Genomic DNA, 13,732 nt, shown 5'->3' on the forward strand with positions numbered 1-13,732 from the left:
TGCCTATTCATGGAAGGAAGGTTCTGGCAATGTGAAATTCTTTCAGTTTTTGTAGGGCCAGGCCTCATCCAGCAGACATTAAAGAGCATTTTAGTCTTTTAAGGGCAATATTCTTATATAAGGTTATTTTATTCCTATTTTTTTTAGATGAAAGTGTCCAACAAGCCTGCCTTCTCAATCCTGTACAAGCTGCTGCAGAATCTGTTTAAGCACTACTGCTGTTTATGAGAACACAGGTGTAGGGGGAGAAAAAGTGCTGTAAAGTGAAAAGTTTCATGTTCTTGTGCACGATAGATGACTTTGAGAAAACAAAATGCTGTCAAGTTCACAAGGCAAGCAGACTTGAAAATAAAGCAAATATTTTTTCACACTTTTTAAAGTTTTATCACTCAGCTGTGCTATTTCTAGTAGTTGTAGACATAACATTTTGCAGAAAGAAATTTGACAGATCTATTCAGCTGGCAGTACTGAGTTTCCCTGTACTGATACCACATCTTGCCAACAATCCTATCCTCGGGTGGGAATTGTGTTCGGTTACCTACAAGACAACTGGCTGCCTTCATTATGCATTTCCATTTTTTTGAGCCAGAGATAAGACATGCCCAACTATACCAGGAATTAAAACAACCCAACACGTCTATTCTTGTTGGGTGAAAATGCTGCTCATGGTCTTAGGGCAAAGCAATTGTATTCTCAGTATTGTCACAGGTTCTGCTTTTTAGTGGTAATAGCTGTCAAGCATCAAAAAACCCACAACAAACAAACCAAACCAAACAAAACCCAACTAAGGATGCTCTGCCTAGCAAGTGTCTTACCTTACTCCCTATTTTGCTTGTTTTAGCCCCAGGCTAAGGGTACTGCTTCTGAAACAGGAGTGATTCACACACTCAAGCCCTACCCACAGCCAAACTGAGGGTTTCCTTTTCCTGCTCACCCATAATCTGTGCCTCCTTTCTGTCCCTGGAACAGAACCTGAGGTGCCCTGCCCTAGGAATCAAGCCCCTCACCCCTGAAAGCGCAGTGCCCATCATGGGCATGGCGCTTCCTCAAGAAAACTTGAGAGAGACCCAATATGCATTTGCTTAACTTTCCACAGAATCGATGTCCAAGGTAACATTTGGCCCATGGTGTTATATGACACCAGCTTGCAAATAATTCTGCTTCTAAGCATAAAGGCTCAGGGAAATAAAAAATTTTCCTGTTCAGGAGAAATCTGCAACACTTATTTGAGTAAACCCTTCAACATAAACTTAGGCAGGACTTGGTCAATCCAAGTTGGGAGATGCAGAGTCTTTCAGTGGCTGTTGTTTTCTACATTTCTTGTGTGTGTATATTGCAGAAGGGCAGAAAAATCACTGAAGGAATTACTTTTTTTTTTTTTTTTTTTTTTTTTTTTTTTTTTTTTTTTTTTTGCTTTTAGTTTGCTTCTAAGGAGCTTGAAAGTAAGGAAATCTCACCAGGAGGAACACCCACATGCAGGTACCAAATGCCTGCACGCACCTACATTCAATTGATGCAAAGAAGCTGAATTTAAAATGTGCTACAGAACAAAGCAGGGCCAGCTGGAGGATTTCCTGCTGGAGAAAGGAAAAGCCTGAGGAGGCAGTGGGTCGGAATGCTGAGCAGTGACACATTCCTGATGGCTGTAAATAGTGCATCTGGGAGGAGGGGAATGGGAATATCTTGATTTGGTTATTTGGTTTAGTGAACTTTTCCAGTTAATGCTTTTTTCATCTAGCATTCAAAATGTTTGTGGGTTTTATATTTCTTTATGTCTATTAAAAATATGTACATATACATATATATATATATATTTATGTATTTGGGGTGAGGTTCAGTAATTATTCATTATAAGAGGCTCCAGAACTACTGTGTGTCTGTCTCTTGAGCACAACAGAGCAACAGAAGATACAGAAAACGGTGTCTGGGTGGTTCTGAGCAAGGTGCCTCATGGCTGTGCAAGCAGTGTCAGTGTTTGACTTGAGCAAGGCTTTGGTTGTCGAGCGCTGGTGCCGCACCGTGGCTGCTGCTGCCAGGAGCGGGACATGGGGCCGTGGCTGCCCACGGCCTCTCTCTGCTAAGCTGGGAGTGGGTGCTGGGGCTGTGGCTGCTTCCTGGTGCCTGGGAGGGAGAGGGGGCCTTGGGGAAACCACCATGGCCATTCCAGTAAACGGGCTGGCACAGGCAGAGGCAGCTGCAAAGGCAGCTCCAAAGGCAGGAGCCCCAGGTGCCACTGCCAGCAGGCACGTGTGTGGCACAGTGCTGCCACTTCTCTTTTTATCCCGGCCTTGCCTTGTCCTCCCATGCCGGCACTAGGGGCAGGGGATGACTGACCGGAGCGTCACGGGGAGCCAGACCCCTGGCATCTGCCCCATGCAGCTCCCATGTTCTGTCGCTGCTGGCTTTCCTGCAGTGGTGACGATGGCAGGTGACACTTGCTCCATGAAACACCTTGCGGATTTGACTGTTTCACAGACTTTTAAAGTTGCTAGTATTTCATTTACCAGGGACTAATAAAAAAAAAGCTTGTTTGAGTCAAGTAAAAATGCATTTAATTCAGTACTTCTCTTACAGTTTCAATCTCACCATACCTCTAATTTTAACTGTAGGCTGAATCATTTCCATCCTACTGCTTTAAAATCAGGCTAGTTCTGCTATGTTTGGGAAGTACAATGCTTTTTCTCTCTCTCAGTCAGATCTGTCCTGCCAAGCTTCTATCACTCGGTGCTCTTGGATGTAAAAATAACATACAGCCAAGGATGATTTGCAGTTAGTTTTATTACTGTAAGCAAAATTGAAACATAAAGGATGCCAGCATACATTATGCATATTGATTGATAAAAATAAATTAAATGGGAAGTATTAGTTTCAGTGAAATATTTAACCTTGTTCTGACATAATTCTTCAAGGCAGAGTTTGCGTTGTGTGTGCAGTACAGTCATTCCACAGGACTTCTCTCTGGGTTTTGTTCCTCTGTGGCTTGCTGGTTCCTCATCTGCCAAACCCTCTGCTGAGGCTGCAGTGGTTAATGTTTGTCTAATTAAAGCATTGTCTTATTCCCTGTTCTTAAAACTACCTGATTTGTTTTTCACAAGTCCAAATGCTTCCATTTGAGATGGACTCTTGGCATGACAAATACAGGTGGAATAGTTGTAGCCTGGCAGTGCTATAAACCATGGAGACAGCTGTGAGGTGAAGCCCTGAAGCAGGCCCAAACACTGTATCTGTAACACCCTTGTACTTGTGGGGAGAGAGAGCAGAAATACAAGGGAAACACCATGGTATGCGTGTGATCGTAGCACATCAGATATATTGCACCCCTGGGTCCATGGCTTAGGATAAGCATGGCAAGACTAAAAATACGCTTAACGTGGCACGAATCCAAGATTGAGCAAACTTGGTCTGTTTATGTACAAGATCTAGTTGTGAATCTGGGTTGATCTAATTTTGCATTCAGAGTTTGGCTTCTTCACATGAATTTGAATTGTAAAGTAGTGGCTGATATTTATTTTTACTTTGAGTTAATTTGAATCTGCATCTTGGCAACAACTTTGGTCTTTGGACAGTACAGGCTGTAATAGAAGTGTATAGAAATACATTACACCAACTGATGCAGAGTTGTTTCACCTCTCAATATGGAGAAAGTCCCAGTGCCGCCATTCCACCTGGAAGCAGAGCCATCCTGCCCTGCCACAAAACCGTCTTGTCCTGCCATGGGGCCATGCTGACAGAGAGAGGGTGTTGGAAGCAGTGAGAGGAGCCCTGGGTCTCCACTGTGCAACGGCAATGTTCCTCCCAGGCTGGCACATGTTCCACTTGCTAATGTTATGTGTGGATTGTGGCCCATAACATCCTTCCTTGTGAAGCTTTGCTTTATTTCCACTATCAAAAAGGCAGGACAGATCTCTGCTCGCTCTCAAGTGTGACTCAATTTGCACAACCCCTCCAGTTTGCCAGGCTAGTGCTGGAGAGACTCAGCAATAGTCCCTGCTTATGGAGACAGGCCAGCAGTTGTCAGCCATGTTAGTGGGAACAACTGATGTTTAACATAAGATAACTTGGTTTTAGTTGGCTTTGCCTGTCTATTTTCTGCCTTTGAGTAATTTCAACCCCAGTTTACCGGTCTGCTAGGTCAAAGTAAAGCACCTTTCAGTCAGCTGTTTGCCCTGATGCTCAGCCTGACATCAGCAGGACCAACGGCAGTGATCTGTGGTGATTATTTGTGCTTCCAGAGGCTGTGGGATCTGCCCAAAGATCAGCCCCATGGGACTGAGCACTGGACAAATGCATAGCAGGCAAGTGGGCAGCAGGAGATGTCTGTGCATGGGTGGTTTGTTCACTGACTGAGTGCAAGGCTGCGCTGATCTGACTTGTCCTGCAGCAGCTGCATCATCTGGTTGTGCCTTTCCGTCATGAACAAGTAGGTGTTGGCCACCAAAACAGGCTGTGCTTCATTGCCAGCTCCCTAAAAGCTGCCACCTGAAAAGCTGGTTTTGTATCTGTAGCCATAGACTTATCTGCTGTTTAAAAAAAAATGTGTACAAATGGATCCCCACCCAGCTAGGCAGACACAAGTGTCCATGTTCATTTGTCTGCTGTCCTAGTGACTGCTGCCCTATTGCATCCCATATTGTGCATGGAGCTTTCCAGCTCTTGCAAACAGATGGTGATGGAACATAGAGCAGCACTGACTAATGTCACTTGTCAGGTGCTTCTAAAGGACAAGGTGGGGCTGAGTGTTTGGAATATACTTAAGATTATATATTCACCTGATTTCCTCCATGACTTCAGCTCAAAAGTAGAAATGGTCTTAGTAGAAGACCCTCTTCCTGTATTGAAGATAAATTTGTTAAGAAAAATGTAGACTAAAATAAAGGAACACTTAAAAATATCAAAAAGCAAACAAAGGTGGATTCAGTGAATAGTGTATGTCAGAGCAGGGCTTCAAGTAGGTGGTCCATTTGTGCACTACTTACTTACCCAAATTTGGCTTCTAGGTAATTAAACTGACTATTTTTGCTAGTGTACTTTAGAGTTTGAAAGCTGTAAGCTTTTGAAAGCAAATTCACCATTTGCAATGTAACTAAAAATGCAGGCATTGGTTGGAATGAAGGTAATATTTGGTTGAGGAAACATTTTCTGTTCTCAGGCTGATTTAGGGTGTTTTTAGGGTATTTGATTGCTGCTTAGATGTGCAGTATGCACATTTCTAACAAGTTACTAACAAGTTAAATTCATCAGAGTCCTGAGACCAGATTTCTTTTCTTACCAGTCTCTTCCAGTGTCTAGTTCAGCAGAGAATGGGGCCCAACCTCTTGCTTCAATAAAGAAATTGCTGGTACTTAAGGTTTTTGGTAGTATCACTTTCACTTCTCTTATCATGTGAAACCGAGGCCAAGACCCAAATCTTTGGAGTCAGAACATTAGTGTTTGGTGTCTCAAATGAAAGGATGAGAGAGCAGAACCAGACAGGAAGATGTCTCAGTGCCCACGGGAGAGAGGCTCAGAGGTGGGTTTAGGTGGCCACAGCTTAACCAGGCTTGTAATGAACCAAAGGTATTTGAACAGCATGTAACACTTCTGTTGATTTTAGCTTTACCTAAATGAACTGAAAAATAATTTTTGAAAACTTCAAGCAGTTTTTGAGGAATTCATAGACTGGATTAACTTGTGTCTTTATTGAACATAGAGTATAATTGGGAAAATGTGCATTTCCAGCTTTCAGAAGGTTGTGGCTTTCACTTTTTTTAAATCAGCTTTTCTAGCTCTGAAATAATGAAAACTACCACTGCGTCTGGAATAGTACTTCTAAAAAGATGCATTGTTCTTCTGAGCCTTTACAAAGGCATTTCAGTGCCTTTCACATGCTACAGATACAAAAAAAAAGTTGGAGCATGGCAGTTTTGGGGTTGTGGGGGAGCAGGAGATTGGGGGGCAGGGAGTAGCTCTCTTTTAAATTAGTGAAATGTGGTGCTAAGTCAGGTTCCCTCTGAAGCAGGATACCTTGGCTATCCTGATGGCTCTTAACCTTTTTTCTTCTTTGAATTGGCTGCTGATATCAATCCATTGTCTGCTCCAGCACTACCTGTAGAAATTTAGCCTACATTCCCCAAAACGAGCCTGTTTCTTCTTGATTTGTATGGGAAAGAAGAAATCTGGATCTCTGTTTGCCAAAGGATCTGTTATGCCCACTCAACTTTCTCCTTCTAGACTAAACAAATCACATTCTCCCTATTTCTCACAGAACTGAAGGACAGCTGAGGCTGGGACCTACAGGGATCATTTAGTCCAGCTCTTCTCTTCAAAGCATTCTCCCAGCTCTCTCAGCCTCTCCCTGTATGTCAGGTGTTTCTACACCCTCATCATCCTCATGCCTCTTCATTACACTCTCCAGCATGTCCAAGTCTCTCTGGTATTTAGTGATGTTTAGTATTGCCAAATCTTGAGATCACACCTGTCCCAACTGCTGTCCTGTTCCCCAGCAGAGCACTGTACACAAATCCTGTTCCTTCCCAGTTTCTGCAGGGTGTTCTTCTTTTAGTGAAATGCTCTGTAAGTCACTTCAATCTCTGCATTAACTCTTATGTAAGCCTTTCCCTGGCTGGCAATGGTAAAATGAGATGCCATAAAGTGCAGCTGAAGAATGAAAAATAGGATTTCTTCTGTCCCTGGTACCATCAGTTTGGTCACTTCAATCTCCCTTCATGAATATGGACTTTAAAAAGTAGAATTACAGATTCCAGGGGTAGAAGATTAAAAGATTTAGTAAATCCTAGGAAAAAAAAATCCTTCTTCTGGCTGTGATGAAGAGGTTAGAATTCATGTGTAGATAGAGAACTAACAGGTAAAGTTACTGTGGAATTGCAGGAACCACAGCATGAGCTTGTCATGGAGGCTGCTCTGAATGGGAGAGGTAGCAAAACTAAAACTGGGTTTGTGTGTGGTGGCTAGAATTGGGTCCTATGAACCAGAAGTCTCACTATGAACCACTGTCTCAGCCTCTCCCTTGCTCACTGATCTTCACAAGGAGTTCCCTGAAATTAAGTCTTCGGGTGGAGAGTGTCTGGCAGTGGGGAGAACTGCCTTGCACCCAGTGACGAGGACAGCAGTGCAGAGAATTCCTGTGCTGTAGGTTCATGCTGTAGCTGACTTTGCTGGCTGCTTCAAGACAGGCCGGTTCCAAGCCCCACACTGAATCCCTGACCTGTGCCAGGAGCAGGATCCCGTCAGACATGGCAGTCCAGTGGCACACATGATTTTGTGTACATTAAGTTTTGTGTAATCTGTGCAGCTTTGGGGCTTTATAAACAGTTTTTTTGGCAACGAAGAGAGACTGCAGTGATGGAACCAATGGGCCTTTGTGAGGCACACAAAACCCTCTGGAGAAGCAGGAGGGGACTTCAGTCTGGGTGAGGTACAGAGTTTATTCAAATTGAGTTAATCATGTAACTGATTTGCCAGAGAGGTTGTCCAATAACAGGGTGTTTGGTGACTGATCAAGGGGTGAGATGAGAAGATCTGTGGCTGTTCAGGGGCAGAAGGGAGAGCGAGTCACTGATGCGTGGTCTCCTGGGATTAATGTGGTAAATGGAGAGCAATCACAAGTGATTACTGGCATTCAAAAGCAGCTAATCTGGTCACTTGGAAAGTGCCAGTTTGCATCCTTGCCTTCAGAAAGGGTTTATTCTCCTATCTGTAAAATGGTAATGACAGTCCCTGCTCAGCAGCCTTGCTGTGCCATGTGTTAGCAGTCATGGCTACTGTCACTGTTTGAAGTGACTTGTCACTGTTACTTTCCTTCGAATTGCAGTATTTCTGCTCAGCAAAGGTACAGCTAACCTAGAAGGAAAGGAGTGAAAACAGCAAGTGTGAGATTATGTGGTGCACAGGAAGAGGAGGCAGCTCATTCCAATAAAGCATGTGGTGGCATGTTGAGGTGGAGCTGTGAATCCAGGCTGCAGGATGCAATCTAGGATCTGCCTGGGCTTTGAAACTGGATGTGGTAATTGGATGGCAGTTTTGTTCTCTGCTGCTGTGGCTAGCAGTATTTTGGAAAACAGCTTTGACACAGACATACATAACTGATGACAGTGGTTTTGTGAATGTAGATATGAAAAAACCAATCCCTGCCCCAGAACACAGCAAGTGGTGACTGGTTTGTCCTCCGTGGAAACTCCCATTTATTGCAGCGGCAGCCAGGGCCTTCTTACAGAGCAGTCTTACAGACCCATAGAATTGTTTAGGTTGGAAAAGACCTTTAGGATTAAATAGGCACTTTCCAGGTGTGATCTGCGGTGTGTTGTGATCCTGAAGTGAGGACATGGGGGTAAGATGTCCAAGTTGGACCCTTCTGTTACAGAGGAATGAAATCCTGCTGCGATGCAGCAGCAGAGCTAATGGCTTCCTGAAGTCACCTAGAGCTGGATCTTGGCTTTGGGCAGCAGCCAAAGCAATCTTGTGCAACTGGACAGAAACTGAGAGAAATGGGACTGTAGGTGACTGTTGTTAGATTGGGATGGAGAGGGATTGGCTGTTGTAGCAGCCCCCTCTGCTCTGTCAGCAGAGCGAAGGAACCCTCAGCTGCACTTACGCACTGAATACTGCATGGACCAAGAACCTGTTGGGTTCCAGCATCCATGGGGTGCTTCCTTCCAGAGACTGTTGCATGCCTATGGCAGAGATGATTGCAGGCGATACAGGGTGCGCCGGATCAGTGACTTGCTGTCTGGCACGGCTGAGATAGTTTCAGTGAAACTCCTGGTGACTAGGCAGCCCAGCTGACACCCCGCTGTGCCTTGGGCTGGCTGGAGGGCCCGTGGTCAGGGATTGTCGGCACCACAGTGCTCTCTGAGCCGCTGCCCAGGGTGAGCTCACAGCAGTTATGAGTGGGGATTTCTCTTGCCACTGGTGGGCTGTATCCTGTGCTGTTACCAGGCAGAGCTGCAGTAAAACATCACTGGTGCACATCACACATACTGCGACAGGGGCTGTCCTTAACTGTGGGAGTGTTCTTCTGTACACCAGCTCCAGACCAAATAGGGCTTGGCCTCCTCCTCCCCTCATGCAGGGACGTTGGGAGGATGAATCTCATCTGGTATAGCAGCATCCAGACACCTCACAGGTGTTCAGTTACAGTAATATCTGCCTCTTCCAATGCCCAGAGGGATAAAATAACTAAGGGGGTGGGGATGCTGCTCATTTTTTTAACACTTTATTTCTCTTTTATTACGTGGGTTAGAGCCTTTGTTCCAAACACAGTCCAAGCTGCCTTTGAAATCAGCAATGTGACTGCATCCTCATGCACTTCATTATTTCCTTTCTTTTTCATATAGTCTCATTCTGTTTCTCCTTTCCCTAAAGCAAGCAGCCTCCATGGTGTTTGCAGCACTGCGGTTTGACACAGAGAGGCTGGGAAGCTGATCCATGCAGTGATTAAGTCGCTCTCACAAGGTCATGCGGTCACTCGCTGGTGCCGCCAAGAATAGCACCCCGAGTCTCTTGGCTCTCGCAAGCCCACCCTCAACACTCCAGCCTCCTTTCCTTGATGAGCATGATGTGATTCATAATGCAGCAGCTCTGCTGTGAGGCTGGCTACCTCTGCGATCCTGCTGCAGCTAGAGAGGAAAGCAGTCAGGCTCAGGCAGCAAGAGAGATTGCATATGCCTGTAGCAGAAAGTCTAAACCCCAGAAATGGTATTTAGCAGCTTATCTTATCTACAGATAAGCTCATAAAATGTACTGACTGGTTAAAAATAGGTTTTAAAGTTCTTGGCAAACATCTCGACCTTTTTATTCTTTGTTTTTTGCTGCAGTACAAAAATACTGTTTCAATTATTCTTATTGGCTTTTCTTGGTCTTTTTGGAAAAGGACCAAATTATTGATTGGTGTTTTTAGCTTTTAATTGTGCCTCAAGTGCTAAACTTATTCCTACTATTTGTTTGCAATATGTTTAGGCTATGTTTAGGCAAATGCAAATGTAAGTGGTTATTCAGTGCCTTTGGCACTCTGAACAGAATGTACTGAACTCCTGGGGCTTGGTACAAAGCCTCAGCCTCCAGCACTAACAAAGCCTGTGCAGGCAGCAGCTGAAATTGGAGAACTACCTAGGCTTGACAGAGGGGTTCAGAAGATCTGGGAAGACCATGAATCATGTGCCTAGCTTTTGTCTTATGGACTGGATAAATGGAATAAGGGCTTTTTGCCTATGTCCTGTTAGCTGAGGGTACTCTTGAGGTCTGGGCATGCTCAGCCTGTAGTGCTGGGGCCTGTGGAGCCTTTGCAACGTAAAGTTTACCAGCAAGGTTCCTCTGGATGTATTGACAGTCAGTGTGTTCCTGAAGTGTAATGGAGGCTTTCCTTGGACAAACGCCACAGTGCTGGAAGTGAAGCAAGCCAGCACGGTGCCGCTGCCTGCTGCGTGTTCATTGGCAGCAGCTCGGGATTTTTACAGTTGTTTGCCTGTTACCCAATCTATTTCAAGCTGTGATGGAATAAGGATGGCATTCGATCACAGTACTGCACACAACTGTTTGGCTTTTATAACCCATGTTTTAAATGGGAGGTTTTTCTGTGTGTGCTTTTGTCTTCAAATAACTTCAGACTCATAGGTTTAGGCTTGGTGCTCTCTGCTGGCCTTTTCTGTGGCCTGATGAGAGAACTCACAACTCTCGCTCCAGAGGGTGCTGGGTTACTGAGGTGAGAATCCCTTTAAAGGAAGAGGGTAGTGATGACTGTGGGGCACATAGAACAGAGCCTTCATCCTCGGTCTAGGTCTCATGACAGGAATTAAAGATGTCTTTGTAACTCTGTCTTTTTATTGGGCTTTATTTATCCTCTCTACAGGTGTCTGTGTCTCCTGATCTTGGGTTTGTTGAGCAGGTTGCATACTATGTAAAGGCTTTAATATCTGGTGCTACAGGATAAATCTCTCCCATCATGGCAATGATCAGCCGCTAATGCTGGGTCTAACACTGTTTTTCTGTGTTCATGTGCCTCTTAACAGTGGAATGAGCGGCCTCCATCTACCACATAACATACACCTAAAACTGGTGCTCTGTTTTACCCCCAAGTCTGAGACTTCTGCAAGCAGCATGTCATGCAAGCTTGGCCCCACACTTTTCAGTGGATTAGGTACATTTTTGGTTACAGTGAAGTTTAGTCTCATGTCACTTGTTTCAGTGCTGTGGGGAGTGAGGCAGCAGGTTTGCTGCTTCCTGCAAGTGAGTGCAGCCAGGAGATGGATGTTTGCCATCTGGGAGGAAAACCAGGACTGGCATAGCAGGTAGTCAGTTAGTCATGAGAAAAGGTAAAAAAAACACTTAGTGGAGAGAGGGATGAAGTAGAGAGAGGCAGAGAGGCAGGGTTCAGTCATAGATGTCTTTTGTCTCCTTACATCATAACCTGAGAAACTCTGGAAAGCAAATCACCAAAGCTGCTGCTTTAGGCTGTCTTTGAGTGAAAAGGAAAACCATGGGACATCCCTGCTTTATTCTGAGTGTTTTTCACAGCCTACGTAGATAATTGATATCCATAAAACAAACATGCATTGGTTGTCATCTGAAGTTAGATTTTTGCCCATATATTCTCTTGCTTTCCTGTTTTGATAGCCAAGTTTTTATAAAATATCTGCCTTTTCATTTTATATTTCCAAGCTGCACTTACAAATACCAGATTTGGGTCAACTGTGTACCTCATCCATACACACACATATCTGATACCTATGACACCCTGGGACTGGAGCCCTCTCTCAGCCTTGAAAGCCAGAGCCCAGGGGCTGCTGAGCCATTGTGCAGGCTTATGCTGCATGCGTGAGAGACAGTCACCTTCTGCATGAAGTGAAATTACAGCTGATGAAACCCCACCTGTGCATAATGTAGGTTAGAAGGAAATCTGGAGTAGCTGGTATGTTAGAGTGAGCTACAGTTTGTGCTGTTGGGCCCACAGGGATGGCTCATTACTGCAACAGCTATTTCCCCAGGAAACCTTCACTTGAAGTAGAGAGGCAAATTGTAGCAATTTGGCCCGATGCGAGTACATGATGCCCCAAAATCTAACTGTACAGTCACTAAAGAGAAGGCTGTTTGAGTCAGCTTTCAGTGAGAAGCATACAAAGAATTTGATCCTTAAAAAGTCTAGCTAATTCATTGTCTAATTTTAGAGTTCAGCTCCTCTACTACAGATTTTGTCTGAGGGACAGCTCAGAACCATTGAAGCCAAGGCTAACATCCTATCTTATCCTGGTTTTACTAAATCAGAGTTAGGGCCAATAAGACCCAATGGGTCTTATTCTTACATGTACTTCATTGATGTGTCCTTTCTGTTGATTTCAGGGTTATGAACCTTTCTGCAGCAATATCTGAAGCAGCCAGATTCCAGCTTAGATCAAAGTCTTTAAGATTCACTTGTGATTTCCAGTAAGGCTTCTTTGTGGTATTTCTGATTAACATTATGAAGTCATAAGGTTTTATTGTGTCTGAAATGCCATAGGAATTTTCTGCTGACCTTTCAAAACTTGTTATAGTTCAGTGCCCTTTGTTTGTGATTTCCAAAACAACCTGTGTCCTGTAAAAGCAATTCTTCACAAAGCTTTGAATGTGTTTTCCAGCTCTTCCTGGGGGTGTCCCTGATCCAAGCTCTGCTTTGGTGTGAATGCATGAGAAGCTGAAAGAGAGACTGATTACTTTCTGCAGCTCACCTCCATTTTTCCTCTTGTGTTAGGGGCCATAAAGCAGAAAAATAATTGAAAAATGGGAGCTGAAGACAGTGCTGTGTATGTGCTTGTGAGAGCTGGTTGCCCTTTTTCTTCCTTGCCTCTTTACTCGGTTGTTGATGTATTTGGATCAAAAATGGAGGATTTTTGTCTGGCTGAGGCAGGCTGGCTGACAGCTGGTAGCCTGGACGGGCTACTTGTCCTGTGGTCCTTGCAGCAGCTGGCTCTGGGTGACCAGCGTCCTTTACTTAGAGGGCTGATACATCCGTGGGCTGTGACACAGTAAACTGAGCAGCTGAATGCTTTGGGGCCTGCAAAAAACAACAGAGGGTTGAGTTTTGTTGCATTTTGAGCTTGTTCTGTGGAAGGGAAAAGTAACACTCTGGCATTCTTTATTCACGTCACCCCAACATGGAGTATGGCGAGTTGCAAAGCATGATAGGTGTAGACAATGTTTGTGCTGATAACAGGGGTTGAAATGTTTCCTGTCATGGAAAAGATGAACAAGCCAGTTCCACATCACCTTTCTTTTCTGAGACTTGTGACTACTGTCAATGTTCCTGCTATTTCAATTCATGAGCTGCTGCCCTGTGTGGTATTAACACCATTGCTATGGTCCAGTGTCACCTTCCCAGAAATGGACGAAGGGAATAAGAGGGCATGAGCCTCCCAGTGCTTCTTCCTCCTGTCTCCTGCCCTTCACAATTTACTGTGTTATGAACTGCTTGAGATAAAGCAGGGGCAGGAGAGCACAGAGACAATGGTGGCAGCAGAAGAGAGCATAAAGGGACCAAAGAGAGAGGAAATGCACGAGCCACGGGTAGAGAAGGCCAGGATGCCATCCTTGGTGCTAAAAATCTTTATTTTGGCCATCGTTAGCACCCTATGCTGAGGAAAGAGCAGGCCTCCAGAAGTGTTCCCTGTTATGCCTGGCCACAGTAATCCATACCTTGAGCATGGAAAAAGCCATCCCTTCCTCCTGACAGGTGGAGGAACTTGGCCAGTCCTGAAGAAATCCATCC

General features: G+C 44.7%; 1 long non-coding RNA gene across 12 annotated transcripts in view; it reads left to right on the forward strand.

The window, feature by feature from the left end:
• The window catches only part of LOC104688104, a 72,377-nt gene that overhangs the window by 15,044 nt on the left and 43,601 nt on the right, over positions 1 to 13,732 (forward strand). For 7 of the 12 annotated variants that reach the window (XR_005602612.1, XR_005602621.1, XR_005602619.1 and 4 more), the window contains exon 3: positions 1,421 to 1,479. The exons of the other annotated variants lie outside the window; for them this stretch is intronic. This is a non-coding gene — a long non-coding RNA (uncharacterized LOC104688104). The remainder of the gene's footprint in view (positions 1 to 1,420; positions 1,480 to 13,732) is intronic. 12 annotated transcript variants of the gene reach the window in all.

This window comes from Corvus cornix, chromosome 9 (assembly GCF_000738735.6).
Source record: "Corvus cornix cornix isolate S_Up_H32 chromosome 9, ASM73873v5, whole genome shotgun sequence".
Lineage (NCBI taxonomy): Eukaryota > Metazoa > Chordata > Aves > Passeriformes > Corvidae > Corvus > Corvus cornix.